Here is a 15,374-nt window from a genome sequence, read left to right as displayed (position 1 = left end):
CAGCAAAAAAAAAATAAATAAATAAAAATAAATAAATAAATAAAAATGGACCCAGAGAAAAATAGATAAATAAAACAAGTACACAGGTCAAAAGGTATCAAAACTACTGTTTACACTTATGAAATGTAATAGTGAAATAGAAAATAGATAAAATAGAATCGAAAACTTTAGAAAGCTTTGAATTTACATTGTATGTTAATTACTGCACGCGCAGTCTCCCGCTTCCTTGGAATGTCGTTTTCCGTAAAAAATAAACAATCTCGATCTAAGCAAGAGCCATAACCGGGGACGGAGACCGTAAGTCTCGGGATCTGCGCGCACCTAATGATATGGGGCACTTTTGCTATTTTCAGAACAAATTGCGCCACCCTGACTCGGACATACATCCGCGCGGATCCACGCACATGTCATGGGTTCTCGCGTGGATGTTGTGTAAAGAATAAAGTTTATGTAAGAAATCTCTCTACTCTGGTATCGAGGTAATTTGTGAATTTCTCAAACAGTGCTTAATCATAACCAAAACCTGTTTTTGATAGTTTCTTATTATTTCTGCTCGTTTGGCAAGTTTTGGAAGGAACGTCTGACGCGTACAAATAGCTCCAGGGCGTGCAGTTTAAAGTCCGAGTCTGTGTTTTCAATTGTAGCTAATTGGCAACAAATCTTGACAAAGATTTCTTTCGTTATCTTTTGTGCTGAGATTCTGCAACAATTTTCACTAACGCCAAAAGGCTAATATCATGTGTGTTTCTTCAACGTAGTGAAATTTTACACAGCTAGGGGCCAAACCACCCCCCAAATGTTTCATCAGTTCTTGGATATTTCACATTATTTCGCATTACTTAAAAAATATAAACTCTTTCTACACCAAACTTGGCAGAAGAGCAGGAGACCTATTGCCAATTATATTTATGTGAAAAATGTCAGTAAATGTCAAAGTTGTGACGTCACAGTGATGACGTCATGTTTCTTGCCACTTTTGAAGTTTTTAATATGCATATTTTGTACAATGTGTTGGAAAGAGGACATCAAGGGGAGTTGAAACCTGAAAAAAATTTGTCCATATCACAAAAATTACATGAAATATGGCATTTTTAAATATGAAAAATAACTCTGCAAAATATGGAGTCCTCCCCTTGAGAAAAATCACCAAATTGGAGCCGTAATTTTGTTCCAGCAAATGCAGCTATGTTGCACATGTGATGTGCCAGATGACTAAAGCAAAAATAAAGAAGAAAATCGGAATAAAAAATTATCCCTCTAGTGTTATTGCGTTAAAATACGTTTTGTTACGTCATAACCTGTGACGTCACCCGTTTTTTTACTGTTAATACTATCCTAACAAAGCCGAAAATCAAATTTCTAAAACCATACGATTTTTGACAACATCAAGCTTTCTATTTTTCTAGATTATTGGCCTTCCTAGAAAAAGACTGAAAAAAATAAACCAGAGAGACTGACTTAAGAAGGACAGTATGGTTAAGCAAATTCCGGGGGGGAAAGCAAAAAAAAATTTAATTTACCATATCTCAAAAAATAATCATCATAGCAAAAAACGGTTTCCGGCATTTTACTCCTCAAGGCAAGGCCTTTCCAATGATATAATCTTTCTGAAGCAAGCAAATATAGCCTTCATGAAACATTAGGGGGGTGGTTTGGCCCCTACGTGAGCTGCGAAAATAAAATAGACAAGGAGTTTTGATAACTCAGCCAACAAAATCGAAATCGTTATTCGAGTTGATTAAGGAAAACGTCATCGTAACTTTGGTGATTATTCCTGCCGTATTCACATATTTTCAGCTAAGCAGTTTAATATGTTCTCAAACATTTATCAACCTTGAACATATTTAAAAACTAGAGATATTATTGCGGAAGTCCAATTTGTCATGTTTACTGACTGCAAAAAACACGGATCGGCGGGCGCTCTTATTCATCGACAACAGACAATTTATTGAATGTTTACACAAACAAAGCCTAGCCGTGTCTAGAGACGTAAACTTATTGGGCCTTGATGAAATATCAAGTGTTACTTACAATTCGGGCGAAATGCAAACTTGCAATTGCTTACTACTTTTCGGTGGCGATAGACTCTGGCGAAATCCCCCAAGCGTGTGGCAAGAGGAGGGAAACTTTGAAGTCCTAAAACGCTGCAATATCCAAATTTTTCCAACCAGTTTTTTTGCTGTGTTACGGAAAAGCTGTTAATCTTCAGCATATGTGAAATTTATAGTGGAGTAATGTGGAACTCTTGTAAAAGAAGCAGCGGAATACAACTTGGTCTGAGTAATATAAAACGGGACATACCTAAATTCGACACTGCCTTACTTCAGTCGAATTGGAGCAGCTTACGACGAAAATATTTGAGCAAAATTCCAACAGACATAAACGTATTGAGTTGTGGGCCAAAAGCATAAAACATGTCTGGAATTTCGGATGCCATTGCCCCCGCGCTACAACCGCAAAAATCCTCGCAGCGTGTACGCGCGCTTTCCGCACACGATGGCGCAATTTGTTCTAAAAATAGAAAAATTGTCCCATATCATAGGGACAGCCCCAATACTAGAAATGGCGCGTGCTTACGGCCTCCGTCCCCGATTATGGCTTCTGATCTAAGCTCATTTTAGCAACTCAGTGTAAAAGTTTTACATCGATTCGACATAAGGAAGATTAGTACAAAGTTATTGCACTGGAAAACGTTATTATCAGAAGTTAGAAACTAGTCTCACTTAGTGCAGGAACCGTGATTTTACAAGAAGTATTTACAAGCAGTATTCCTGAGGAAAGGTTTCAAGACATAATTATCATTAAGGTTTAATTTTTGCTTTGGAACTTTTGAACAAACCTTTTGAATTTTAATCATATTCGTCTATCCTTTTTATCTCTTATATGGAGTTCTTAAAAATGAAACAAATTTTAGAACCTGCAAAGGGTGAAGGTTAACTGAGAGCGTCTCTTTCCATGTTCATCAAATTATAAATGCGGTATAGTAATAAAACATATATGCAGTATGTGGTGATAAATCATCTAGAAATGTTAAGTTTCGTGCAATAACTTGTCAGGTAAAACTGATATCGTGCTTTTAAAAAGGACCTCCATCTTGGATTTCAAAATTTGCAAATATGTCAAAAAGTTTGAAAATACTAAAAAATATGGCGATTCAATTTTTTTTTCTTAATTAAGACTTTGTAAAAACCATAAAAATGTCTAAAACATGGACTCGAGCTTAGAAAAGTACACTAAAATTCATAAGACACCTTTGAGTGTGCTTGTTTGCCACAGGAGAGTCAAGAAAAGCAGGGAACTAATTGACACAACAAAACGTTCCCTGATTGTTTTAACAAGGAGTTACCAAGTTTAGTTATTTATATTGATCTGCGTCAGTTTCCAATGTTTTCACTTTATCAAGATACTGGAAAGAGCATTGACCTAAATACTGTTTCGAGACGCATTGGCAATTAATAATTAAAGTGAGATAAGAAAGTACTTAAACACGATACATTTGAACATGGTTAATAGAGGGAAATGATTATGAATCATGGCAAATTTCTTTGTTGTATGTTTTTGTTGGCTGTTTGGGGCGGGGGAGGGAGGTTGACCCTGCCCAAAATCTGGAAAAATGCAAAAAGTTGTTATGTGTGCTCATACAGCTAACCAATAGAAATATTGCGATTACGTAATTCATGCACAGTCTAGGAGCATAAAACAAAAAGATGTACAGGGTCAAAGACCTTCCAACATAACTCTTAGCCTGTTTGTTTGTTTTTTTGATGTTTGCTGGGATCCTTAACCATTCCCTCTGTTAACTATGATTTGAACAAATGCAACTGTCTTAAGGATATGCTTGAAATTGTATCGATGACCTATAAGAAACTGGAACCGAGAATCAAACACGTAACCGTGAGGAAATTTAGTCGTGGACATGTTAACAGGTCGTTAATAATTTGCAGCAGGAAATCATTTCACATCATTGCTGATAAAGGTTGTATTTTTACCCCGCATTTGTCAGTCTATTTCTTAGCTGGTCGGTAATAGCAGATCGAGTTTTGATGTTGTTTCCGAAGCAATATTTGTTTTTCAACTCCTTGGCAGGCGAGTGTACTATGGTTTCTGATAGTTAAATAAGCCACGCTTTGGTAAGCAGTGAAAACACAAGGTCAATTTGCAAGGACCGACGTAACCTAATAAAAAAAGAAGTACCGGATCCTGTCCCTGTAAAGGATGTAATTGGACTTGGTGATGTCGGACTACTGACAAAAACGCTAGGCTGATAAAAAGGTTTGAGAAGGACATAATCAGTTCATATATTTCGAAAAGCTTAAAAAAACGTCCAGTACCTTGAAAAGACTGGAGAGGCTTTGTTTTTGATTTTTCGGTTTTACGTTCTTTTATCAATAATATGAATACTTTTGAAGCATGAATCAGTGGTACCCTATTAAAAGTTAAAGGGACACAGTCAGCTGGAGCACATGCGCATTAGATACCATCTGATTTCATAGTTAATTTGCATATCACAGAGACACGATCCATACTGTTTTTAACCAAATATGATACAAAACATAGGATGAGCAAAGGCCCACTCAAAAACAGGTTTTTCAGTAAACGATTGAAAATCAAGCAAAACACTGCGAAGATTGAAGCGGATTTCTAGATGTACTCGACGAGTATCTTTGATTTCAGGTTGAGGTGAACTTTTTCAAAGTGAGAAAACTAGTGTCCAGGTCAGCGCGGTCCCAAAGCCGACTGTGTCCCTTTAAGGATACCAAAAACATAAAAAACTATCTTTGACAAGAGGTGCTGTTTTCTGTAAGCGATAATCCAACCAAGTATTAACACAGCGGAGCAGGGCTTAAGTTTTGTATCACTCGACTTCAGTTTGCAGAGAAATATTGAGCCACGGCCCATCCAAGGATGCGAATAAGACAAGTGGAAATGAATATGTCAGTTTCTTTCTTAAGATTTGTTAAGTACAGTTCAGAAAACCTGAAAAAAGACATTAAATGCAAGTCATTTCTTCCCTACTGGTTCAGATGGAGGCAAAGCGTGTTGTTGATCATAAGTAAGGAAACAAGGTCGTGTCAACATGCCAGCAGAAGTAAATAGTTGCTGCAAAGTTAAAGTTTTAACTTTGAAAATGAAATTTACAATTTTAACTTTAAAATTTCTAGGTCCAAAAATGTTTTCTAACAAAAGAATTCACAAAGTCAATCAGTCTTCATAATGATTTCATGAAAACGTTTTATTGTGATCACTCTTGATCATTATGTAAGAATTAATAACCAACAGTTATTGTGCTTGACAACGGTACAGTAATCTGTTTATCATTAGTACAAATCTACCGGATTATACTAATGCAATACTGCATTTTGATTGGCTAAGGTATACCTTGTACGATCAGCCATTACTATTCAGTGGTTGAAGATAGTCTGCAAAATAGGGACATTTTTTCTCGTCTCGCCGAAGTTTCGGAAGAGGATTTAGAAATATTGAATGGATAATCAAATTCTCCAGAAGGCTCAGTGAAACAAGGCCATTTGCTGTCACAGCACTCGAAATTTTAGAAAAAAAACAGATAATCGCTCGGACAAAGCTGAAAGATGGACTCAAAAGACAGTTCATTCTGCGCTCGATAACACTATGGTGACGTTTTAAAGTGTAGAGATTTAATTGGCAATCATTTAGTAAGAGTTCTATATTTAAACGACTAGTTTATTTTGCTTAGTATTTGTTTATTTTTTTCTGAAGCCAAAAGCTAACGTTACCTTGTGAACATTTCATTATGTATGTAAGCACAGTAAGCTTTATTTGGAAAGAAAATATAGAACGAGTAGGAGGGTATCGCAGCAGCACCCTCACTCCGACAGTTCAGCGCATAATAATACATGTTGATTCTGCGTGACACATTCTGATGAACTGTTAATATTTGATTCGATCAACAGGTAGCCTGAGGAATAGTAAAGAAAGTGAACAATGATACACCACAGCGAACAACTGGCTAAAAGACAAATGCAGAAACACTTTCAAATAAATTCTCTTTGAACTTGGAAATAAACTTTAAGAAAAGCACCTGTACTCCGTTTATCGTAAATCTGTCGATCCTCATAGTAAGTTACGATGATATAGTTGATTAACAAATGAAGCGGACGTGAATATATATAATATCAAGTCTGTATGAGGGAAGAATAAAAAGATAGCGATTTTCGCAAATAACGAAAGTAAACTTAGCTGATGTAAGGAAGGTGCAAAGAGCAAATTAAAGACTAGAATCCAATAAGCTCTTACACCTTCCTGTGATAAAATATTATTTAGAAAATAGCTGTAGAAAAAAATATGCCGCAGAACCAGAAAGGTGAGTGCGGTTAAACCTGTGTCGTTGTCCTTTACTTTGCATTTAAATTCAGTTTAATCCAATGAACATTGCTCATTCCCAAAGAAGAGGGCAATGCCAGAAAAAAATCGTCAGATAATAAAAAAATCGGGAGATACCCCTGCACGAGCCATTGTGCACAGTAGTTTATCTTCGGCCAAAAATCCCCCACCATCTTACAGGGGAAGATTGTTCGAAGAGTCTTAATTCCTGTCCCCCAAAACCCCCACTCCCCTGAATGAAACAATCGCGAAGGAGGACTAAATCTCGTCCATAATCCTTTACTTTCCTGGAGAGAATATTTGGAGAGGAAGTTGAACTCTCATCCATAATCCTCCACTCGCCCTTTAAAGTTCAAAAAGGGGTTGTAATATGAGGTAGACTTCCTCCCAAAGTACTTTTCTCTGAGAGGGTTAAAGGTTAAGAAGTAGCGGTAAGACTAAACTACACTGTGTCGACACTATGGGCATAAATAAGCAGTCTAGTCTTTCAGCCGTTTCCTAAACCTTGACCATCTTAAAGAAAATTACTTTGGGAGGAAGTTTTACTGAAAATGTAACCACTTTTGACTTTAAAAGGAAAGATTAAGAGATTATGGTTAAGACATATACTTCCCTCCAAATCTCCTTCCTAAAAAAGTAAAGGATTATAAAAGAAATTTATTCCTCACGCGTGATTGTTTCATTCAGTGGAGTGGAGGTTTGAGGAACAGAAATTAATGCTCTTCTAACAATATTCCCCGGTAAGATAGTGGGAAATTTTGGACAAAAGATGAACCACTGTGCCCGAAATATCGTGTACGGGTATCTCTCACTGACGATTTTCTTGAGGCAATGCGCTCCGCTTAAGGAATAAAAACTGTATCTTGCATTCAACTAAATTTAAATGCAAAGTAATTCTCCTTCCAAGCAAAGTAAAGCAAAATAATAAAAGCATTTCCACCTTGTTTATTACGATTTCTGGAGTCATTACCTAAATTGAATATATGAATAAATTAACCATGGAAAGAGTCATCTTGCTCCCTACTACCTCCTCTGGGGAGGAGCAAGGAGGGAAAAAGAGTCATCTTGCTCCCTGCTACCTCCTCTGGGGAGGAGCAAGGAGGGAAAAAGAGTCATCTTGCTCCCTGCTACCTCCTCTGGGGAGGAGCAAGGAGGGAAAAAGAGTCATCTTGCTCCCTGCTACCTCCTCTGGGGAGGAGCAAGGAGGGAAAAAGAGTCATCTTGCTCCCTGCTACCTCCTCTGGGGAGGAGCAAGGAGGGAAAAAGAGTCATCTTGCTCCCTGCTACCTCCTCTGGGGAGGAGCAAGGAGGGAAAAAGAGTCATCTTGCTCCCTGCTACCTCCTCTGGGGAGGAGCAAGGAGGGAAAAAGAGTCATCTTGCTCCCTGCTACCTCCTCTGGGGAGGAGCAAGGAGGGAAAAAGAGTCATCTTGCTCCCTGCTACCTCCTCTGGGGAGGAGCAAGGAGGGAAAAAGAGTCATCTTGCTCCCTGCTACCTCCTCTGGGGAGGAGCAAGGAGGGAAAAAGAGTCATCTTGCTCCCTGCTACCTCCTCTGGGGAGGAGCAAGGAGGGAAAAAGAGTCATCTTGCTCCCTGCTACCTCCTCTGGGGAGGAGCAAGGAGGGAAAAAGAGTCATCTTGCTCCCTGCTACCTCCTCTGGGGAGGAGCAAGGAGGGAAAAAGAGTCATCTTGCTCCCTGCTACCTCCTCTGGGGAGGAGCAAGGAGGGAAAAAGAGTCATCTTGCTCCCTGCTACCTCCTCTGGGGAGGAGCAAGGAGGGAAAAAGAGTCATCTTGCTCCCTGCTACCTCCTCTGGGGAGGAGCAAGGAGGGAAAAAGAGTCATCTTGCTCCCTGCTACCTCCTCTGGGGAGGAGCAAGGAGGGAAAAAGAGTCATCTTGCTCCCTGCTACCTCCTCTGGGGAGGAGCAAGGAGGGAAAAAGAGTCATCTTGCTCCCTGCTACCTCCTCTGGGGAGGAGCAAGGAGGGAAAAAGAGTCATCTTGCTCCCTGCTACCTCCTCTGGGGAGGAGCAAGGAGGGAAAAAGAGTCATCTTGCTCCCTGCTACCTCCTCTGGGGAGGAGCAAGGAGGGAAAAAGAGTCATCGAGACAAACTTACACAACATGTTGGGAGGAGGTAGTAGGGAGCAGGATGACTCTTTTTCCCTCCTTCGTCCTCCCCAGAGGAGGTAGTAGGGAGCAAGATGACTCTTTTTCCCTACTACCTCCTCTGGGGAGGAGGAAGGAGGGAAAAAAGAGTTATCGTGCTCCCTACTACCTCCTCCCAACATGTTGTGTGCGTTTATCTACCCTGTTGTGACATGTTTGGTGTTTTGGTGAAGTATTAGCCATCAGCACGTAATATGATTGAACATGTCTCAAGAGGGTGGCCAAGCGCGTGCAACATGTTACGCACAAAATGTTATGATATGTTGGATTGACATGTTGCGATCATTGGGGGGGGAGGTTAGATCTTTATTTATTAACACACCGTTTAAGTTTTAAAGTAATGGACAAGGACACAAGATTTGGCCGGAAACTTAGTTTGCGGCTTGTTTATATATCTTGTTTTCGTTATTTAATGATCTAATGTTGTAGAAGGTTTCAAGAGCTCTTTTTTGTGAGTCCTTTAATTAGCCCTTACACCTTCTTAACACCAGGAAAGGCTTTGCGAAATTTCACTTAAGTATTATACTTTGATTCACATTGTTTCAGAGAAGAAAATGCTGATGAAAGCTACCTTGCCAGTCTTGTTTATTGATGAAATAGCTTTCAAAAAGTCAGTAATATTTAACTCTTTTCGAAGACTTGCTGACCTCCTTTTTTAACACTATTTTAAGGTGGTTGAATGTAATATTGATAAGTGCTGCAGTCCATTTTCTTAACGGATCCGTCTAATATCTGTGATCCTGTTGACAAGAATTATCATTATTGATCAGTCAGAAGGCAAGTGTAAGTGCTATCTAGACAATTGAAAATACGTGCACTGAGACGTTATATGTTAATTTGCCAACTGTACTGGTTTAACAAGAATGAGCGCAAAAATTTCAAATCTCTATGTCAAGTTTTTTCTTTCTTTAATTTCTTTTCATATACACAAGCTATTCGTATCGTTTGGGTTTGATAGGATGCCATCAATATTTGGGTTCTTCTTTATCACAAAATCCGTTAACCAGGATTCTATTATCATTCTATAGAAAGTCAAGTTAACAACGTGTTCTGCTAAAATGAATAAGAACTGTAGATCTACTTCAGCTACCTTAAAAACAGCTAGGAGAAATTGTATGTTGATTTCTAGTTCTTGAGAATTGAAAAGTTCATTCAGTTCTACCTTGCCGCTATTTTATACGTGACGAACACGTTGCTCTTCCCCTGTCAATTTTAAACCCTTTTTATCCGTAAGACAAAGCATTTGACTCGACTCATTTACTATTTTATAAAGTGCCCATGAAATGATCTTTCCAGCTAAATCAAGCCATTCTTTAAGTGAGCCTCAAATTACTGTTTATTTGTGTAACTGAAGTGTGAAGAAACATATTTTAAACTCAAAATTGGTAGACGAAAAGCTCTATTTCGTTTTGGAGACTGATGGCAAAATCAGATTTGTAAACTATCTCGCTTGTCAGTTTCCCACTGTCGGAAATGTTAAACAGAGTGCTTTTATTTTCTCACTGAACTTGTCGTGTATAGTAAGTCATTTTATACAGAGAACGGGTTTGTTGGGGAATTTGATGCCTTGCCGACACCTCTCTCAAGACCGTAGCTAGAAACGCTCCAAACATGTATGGAGTTACCACTTTTTATCGGTACTAACTGGAAAATTTAATATCCGTTCACGACAAACAGAAATATTTTATTACTCTAGGCTATATTCCTTCCAGGAATCTTAAAGGTACCGAATAATTTTAAAATGCCTTAAGCTATCCCGCAGCATTTCTAACAGAGTGTTGCCAAATTATTTCTGGTTACAATAAAACAATGGAAAATCGAAAACTAATCATCATCATGGAATAATATAACTTTACTTCTTGTTTACTTTTGCAACAAAGTGGGCAGCACTATTGAACGTTGGAAATGGATAATTATAACTTAACTCACGTGTCTGCGTATTGACCATCTTATTTTTTAATTGTCATCGTACACAAAGAAATTAGAAAAAAATCAGAAATCGAGAGTGAAATTTGCCTTCCATCGCAAAAGTGGTTTTGCACGAGAACTCGTTTTCAAACAGAAGGACAAGGTAAACTCGGAAATGGCCAATTCACTGCTCCAGCAAGACAATGATCCAAAGTTGATGACTTCCTTTTTTCTCATCATCTTGTTGAAATTAATATTATTGTAATTAACTGAAATTAATTGAAATTCTCATCATCTGGTGAAAGGAGAAATGAGCTGTTGATCACTATTTCTTAGAAATAATAGAGTCCATTTCTATAATCGACATAACACGTTTCAGTGATGAACGACTTTTTAACTTGAATTTGTTACCGCTTTCTAGGAACAATACGTGAAAACTGGAGCGGAGCGTATGCTGGAAAATCACATCTTCGTTTGCACCGAAATGGCAAAGATATCTTTCTCTTGAATTTATAAACAATCCACCTCTGAATTACAGTTCAGCAAGTTTCTCACTTTTTCTTCTACAAATCACTGGTTAAGAACTTCACAACCTTAACTTTTTTTGGACAGGACGCTTAAAACAAAAGTACTGTTTTTCCTTATCATTTTTCATGTGACTGTACCATGTAAGGAATTAAATTCGCACTCCTGGTATTACTTTGGAATTTTTTTCCTATTTTGTCGTTGAACATCTTAGTCGTCACTGATTTAGTTTTTTAAAAAAACATGTTAAGTCGAGCTGCCACAAATTGCAGCCCCTTCACTTAATGCTCTTTAATGCGACTGTATCGAGATGAAATCTACACAATATGCCACAGGAACAGTTCTTACAACCTGTCTGTGGGTAATTTATAAAGCCAGAATTCCTAAATCAAACGTAATGGTTATTCTGGGGGCATCGATTTCCCTTCTTGAATATGTACTGCAATTTTGGTGTCAAGATTGAACTTAAACAAAGTTTTCAAACACGTAAATCCAATTCTTTTCTCTGACCTTTTCCAATAAGAACGCCGCAAAGAGATGGTAAATTGTACATTTCTTCTACCTAGCCTCCTCTTTAACAATGCATAGAGTCAGCTTTCGTCACGACACACGACTGAAAACAATCTGTTGCTGATGTTTTGTGGCGCTATTTCAGCCCACAATGGGAGCGATTTGGCAAAATAAATCTTACGTTTGATATTTTTTCCACTTAAAAGTATGAAACATTCAATACTTAGTTGCTACATTCTTTCTCGTAGATTTTTGTATGCGAAAGATGAAAATTTGGCAATAAATATTGTAAATTTTGACATCAAGACAATATGTCATAGTTGATTTACTATTTATTCTAATCACCTGACTCGTTGGCAATGTCTTAATTCAGTCAAGAGATTTAATTGCTGATCCACTGTCAATTTTATAACTTTATTATCCGTTGGCTCATTTGCAATATTTAAAGCGGTGCCCTTGAAATGAGCTTTCGAGCTGAGTCAAGTCACTTTTTTATGCAAGTGATATACGAAGAGTCAGTTTTTAATTTGAAATTGACAAGAAAGCCGTCTATTTATTTCCCTTTGGGCTGGTATATACATAGCCAAACAGTTTTGTAAACTCTCTCGCCTGTCACAATTTCCCTTTGTCAAACATAACCATAATACATTTTTTTAGTCATGTGATGCAGTGAACAACCGGGTTTGGTTTAGAATTGATGCCTCGCTGACATCTGTCTTCAGACCCTGTTAACGCCCAAACATTGAATTCACCACTCATGGAACACTTACTTTTCGTATCAGTTCTAGCTGGAAATTATCCACTCACGAAAATCAGAAACACTTATTGTCTGATGTCACCAAAGAAAAATAAACACAGGAAAATTGCGTTAACTACTCTCGGAGTTACGCTAAAAGAGGCGGAGAAACAAATCATTTGCAAGCAGTTATCCCACAAAGGTAATATGATTATAAATTTGAATTTACGGAAATGTCTTACGAAACACCGCCTTACGCTCCCAGTTACCCGTGTGTTCTAACTTTCCGGACATTAAGGAGCTCAAGCAAACCACGACGGCAACGGCAACGAAAATTTTTTGGACGGAAGGGCAGTCTCAGTCACGTAGAAATTTATTAATCTTAATATTGTGTTGATAATGATTGCTTATTTTTTTTCCAATCTTCTAACATTGCGTAGCACAGTACAGGCAAACGCTAATGTGACTTTGACTATTGTTTTCCTATAAAACAAAAATTGGAAAACCAAGTAAATGGGTCAAGCTAAAGAAAGAATTTAGCCTTGATGACAAGCAAGTTTCAGAGGCATTTCTTCTGCCAGTGAGGGCTGCTAATGAACCGTATCTACGCTCCTTTCGGTACAAAGTGTTGAATTCTGTTCTGTTTACTAATGACCGCCTGTGTAAAATAGGATACGTTTCTAATCCCAACTGCATCTGTAATCAGCAAACGGAAACAATATCCCATATTTTGTTCGGTTGTTCTTTTTCATATTCTTTTTGGCATGAGGTTAATGAAAAAGGTTTTGAGCACAATCAAGAGTTGCAGAAGCCTCTCGCTTACATATTGCAATGTTATTGTTGGGTCTTTTGAGGAGGAGATGGATCTATTTAATTAGATAGTAATTTTAGGAAAATCTCTCTTGTGGACTTGTCGATGTAGAGAAACATTACCTTCCTTGAGCCACTTCATAAGAATTTAGGTAATTAAATATGAAACTGAAAAACACATTTCAAATCGAATAAAACTAAATTGTTTAAAGAATAATAGAAGATCTTTGAGGAACAATTTTAACTAATAATTATAGTAGACAACGCTATCATTAAGGAAAATCGTTAAGTTAAATAAGTATGAAGATAAGAATTGACAAAATCTTTTTTCTTAATTCAATACGGTGTCATTGTTAACTTCTGTAAACCAAACTTTATTCGTTCTTCTGTAAATTAATTGTTAAAAAAAGGATTGTAATTGATGTAATTGTGGAAATAAAAAATCCCAAATGAAGAAAAAAAAAACATAAAACAGCAACGAAAACGTCACCAAGCAAAAAGTTTATTGAGTAGAACAATGGCTGTGCGCGTGCGTTTTAAGTCTTTGTGCATTTTGTAGCCGTAATGTGACATGAACAGGTTCTGCGCATTTTGAAGAACGTAGGTCGGGATGGCAAATTTTTTGTATTTCTTTTTGGAATGGATCGCTGGCATTACATATTTAGTTTGAGCAAGTTTTAAGTACTGATTGGGGTACGGAGCAGATATCCAGATTGTTAGGAGATTAGAAATATCATTTTTCTTTCTAGGAGTCGTCCCTGCCGTAGGTATCGTCGTTGCTTAAGCTAACTATTTCATTTCTTATCCACAACTCAAAATTCATTCTTTCATGTATAAAAAACAGAGGTTTTCGCATGCAGTTTCCAATGAAATTGAAAACAAAGTAGTGAGTTTAAAACCAGTCAAGAAGTAGAATCTTTCAAGTCGATTTAAATAAGCGACAGAAATTCCATTTATTAATTATATCATCCGCGTTTTTTTTCAAGGATTTCCAGTTCGAAGTCTAGCTGACCTTGTATCATGTCTTTAATATTGTTGTGTTAACACAGTTTCAATTTACGTTTTATGATCAGTTATAATAATTCATGAGTCTTCTTTAAAATTTGTATTTTCTGAATATTTTAGCACAAAGTTTCGTCCAATAGATAATACGGCCAGTCAACAATGCTACTTTCCCCCATTGGAATGTCATTCAAAACGTTTTTTCACATGAAACACTCTAATAAGTACAATTTTGCTTTATTAAATTTTTAAATGAACTTCAGTTTTCGGTTAACATTGTATCACGAACATTTGATGAGAGAAAATTTGATGAAAGAGAACTCATCGCAAATTGCGAAAAAACGTTTTCTCCGTGAAATTTAACCCATAGACCTAAATTAATTCATAGCAATTTTTTTTTAAAAACATTTTCTCTTTCTGATCTATCTACGAGTCCGTGAAAGATTTAACCCCCCAAAGAAGACATTGCACAGATTTTGAATGGTCAATGTGCAAATATATTCTGAAATTACCTAAATATATTCTGAAAGGCCGTTTTTCATTCTTTTGGAGGGGTGGGTCGGTTAAAATATTCAAAAAAGTATCCTTACGTGCTTCCATAAGCATGCCGTGATGAAAAAAGAAACTACTCAGGGCTCCATTAATGTAAACATTATGCAAGTAAAAAAACAAGTCGAAAATTAATTGCAAAGGCACTTCAATAAGCTTGTATACTCTGGTACTGGTAGAAGTCATATTGCCAAATCCTGTGTTAACAAATTCCAGTAACGGTATGAAAGTTGTTTCATGGTCTCCTTTTACAATTGCTCACCAAGTTCATTCAATAATCTTCCTCCGAGCAATTAAGAAGGAATCTACAAGACGTTTGAGTAACAAGTGGAAAAAAACTTTGTACCGAGATTATTCACATCGTATTGCAAACGGCTGTGCGACTGTTCTAAACATCTTCTCAAAGGAAATTATTTCTAACGACACCAAATGTCGACTGAAACAGATTTTGAAGTTCATATGAAATACTTGAAATTACTGGTGAAATGAAACTGATGATGAAGGTTTACCTTTGCTTGCACAATTTCTCTAAACTTTGAAACTTATTTTCCCACATTTCCATGGGAAATGGTTTTCGGTGTTATTTCAAGCAACTATTTATATCGTAACCTTTTAGAAAATGCAGAAAGGACTGCAAGATACTTAGAATTACTCTGGATGGAGCTTTTTGTCCAATAAAAACTGAAATTGCTCGATTTCCTCTCGGATTTTGTCTTAATTATTATTGTAGAACTAATTAATGATTAGATCTGAATAAGGCAACTTTAATTATTCTATGCTCAATTCAGTGGAACGTTTTCATG

The 15,374-nt window shown here is 37.2% G+C and overlaps 1 long non-coding RNA gene across 1 annotated transcript; it reads left to right on the top strand.

Annotated features, from left to right (window-relative positions):
• Positions 1–3,299: 3,299 nt before the first annotated feature.
• Positions 3,300–6,060, top strand: LOC149108638 (uncharacterized). The gene is made up of 2 exons (XR_016208826.1): positions 3,300–4,272; positions 5,934–6,060. It is a non-coding gene; the product is annotated as an uncharacterized LOC149108638 (long non-coding RNA).
• Positions 6,061–15,374: the final 9,314 nt, after the last annotated feature.

This window comes from Orbicella faveolata, unplaced genomic scaffold (assembly GCF_042242905.1).
Source record: "Orbicella faveolata isolate gen_17 unplaced genomic scaffold, um_ofav_v1 contig_25, whole genome shotgun sequence".
Lineage (NCBI taxonomy): Eukaryota > Metazoa > Cnidaria > Anthozoa > Scleractinia > Merulinidae > Orbicella > Orbicella faveolata.
Note: the sequence above shows the minus strand (reverse complement) of the source record. Positions and strands in the feature narration are given on the sequence as shown.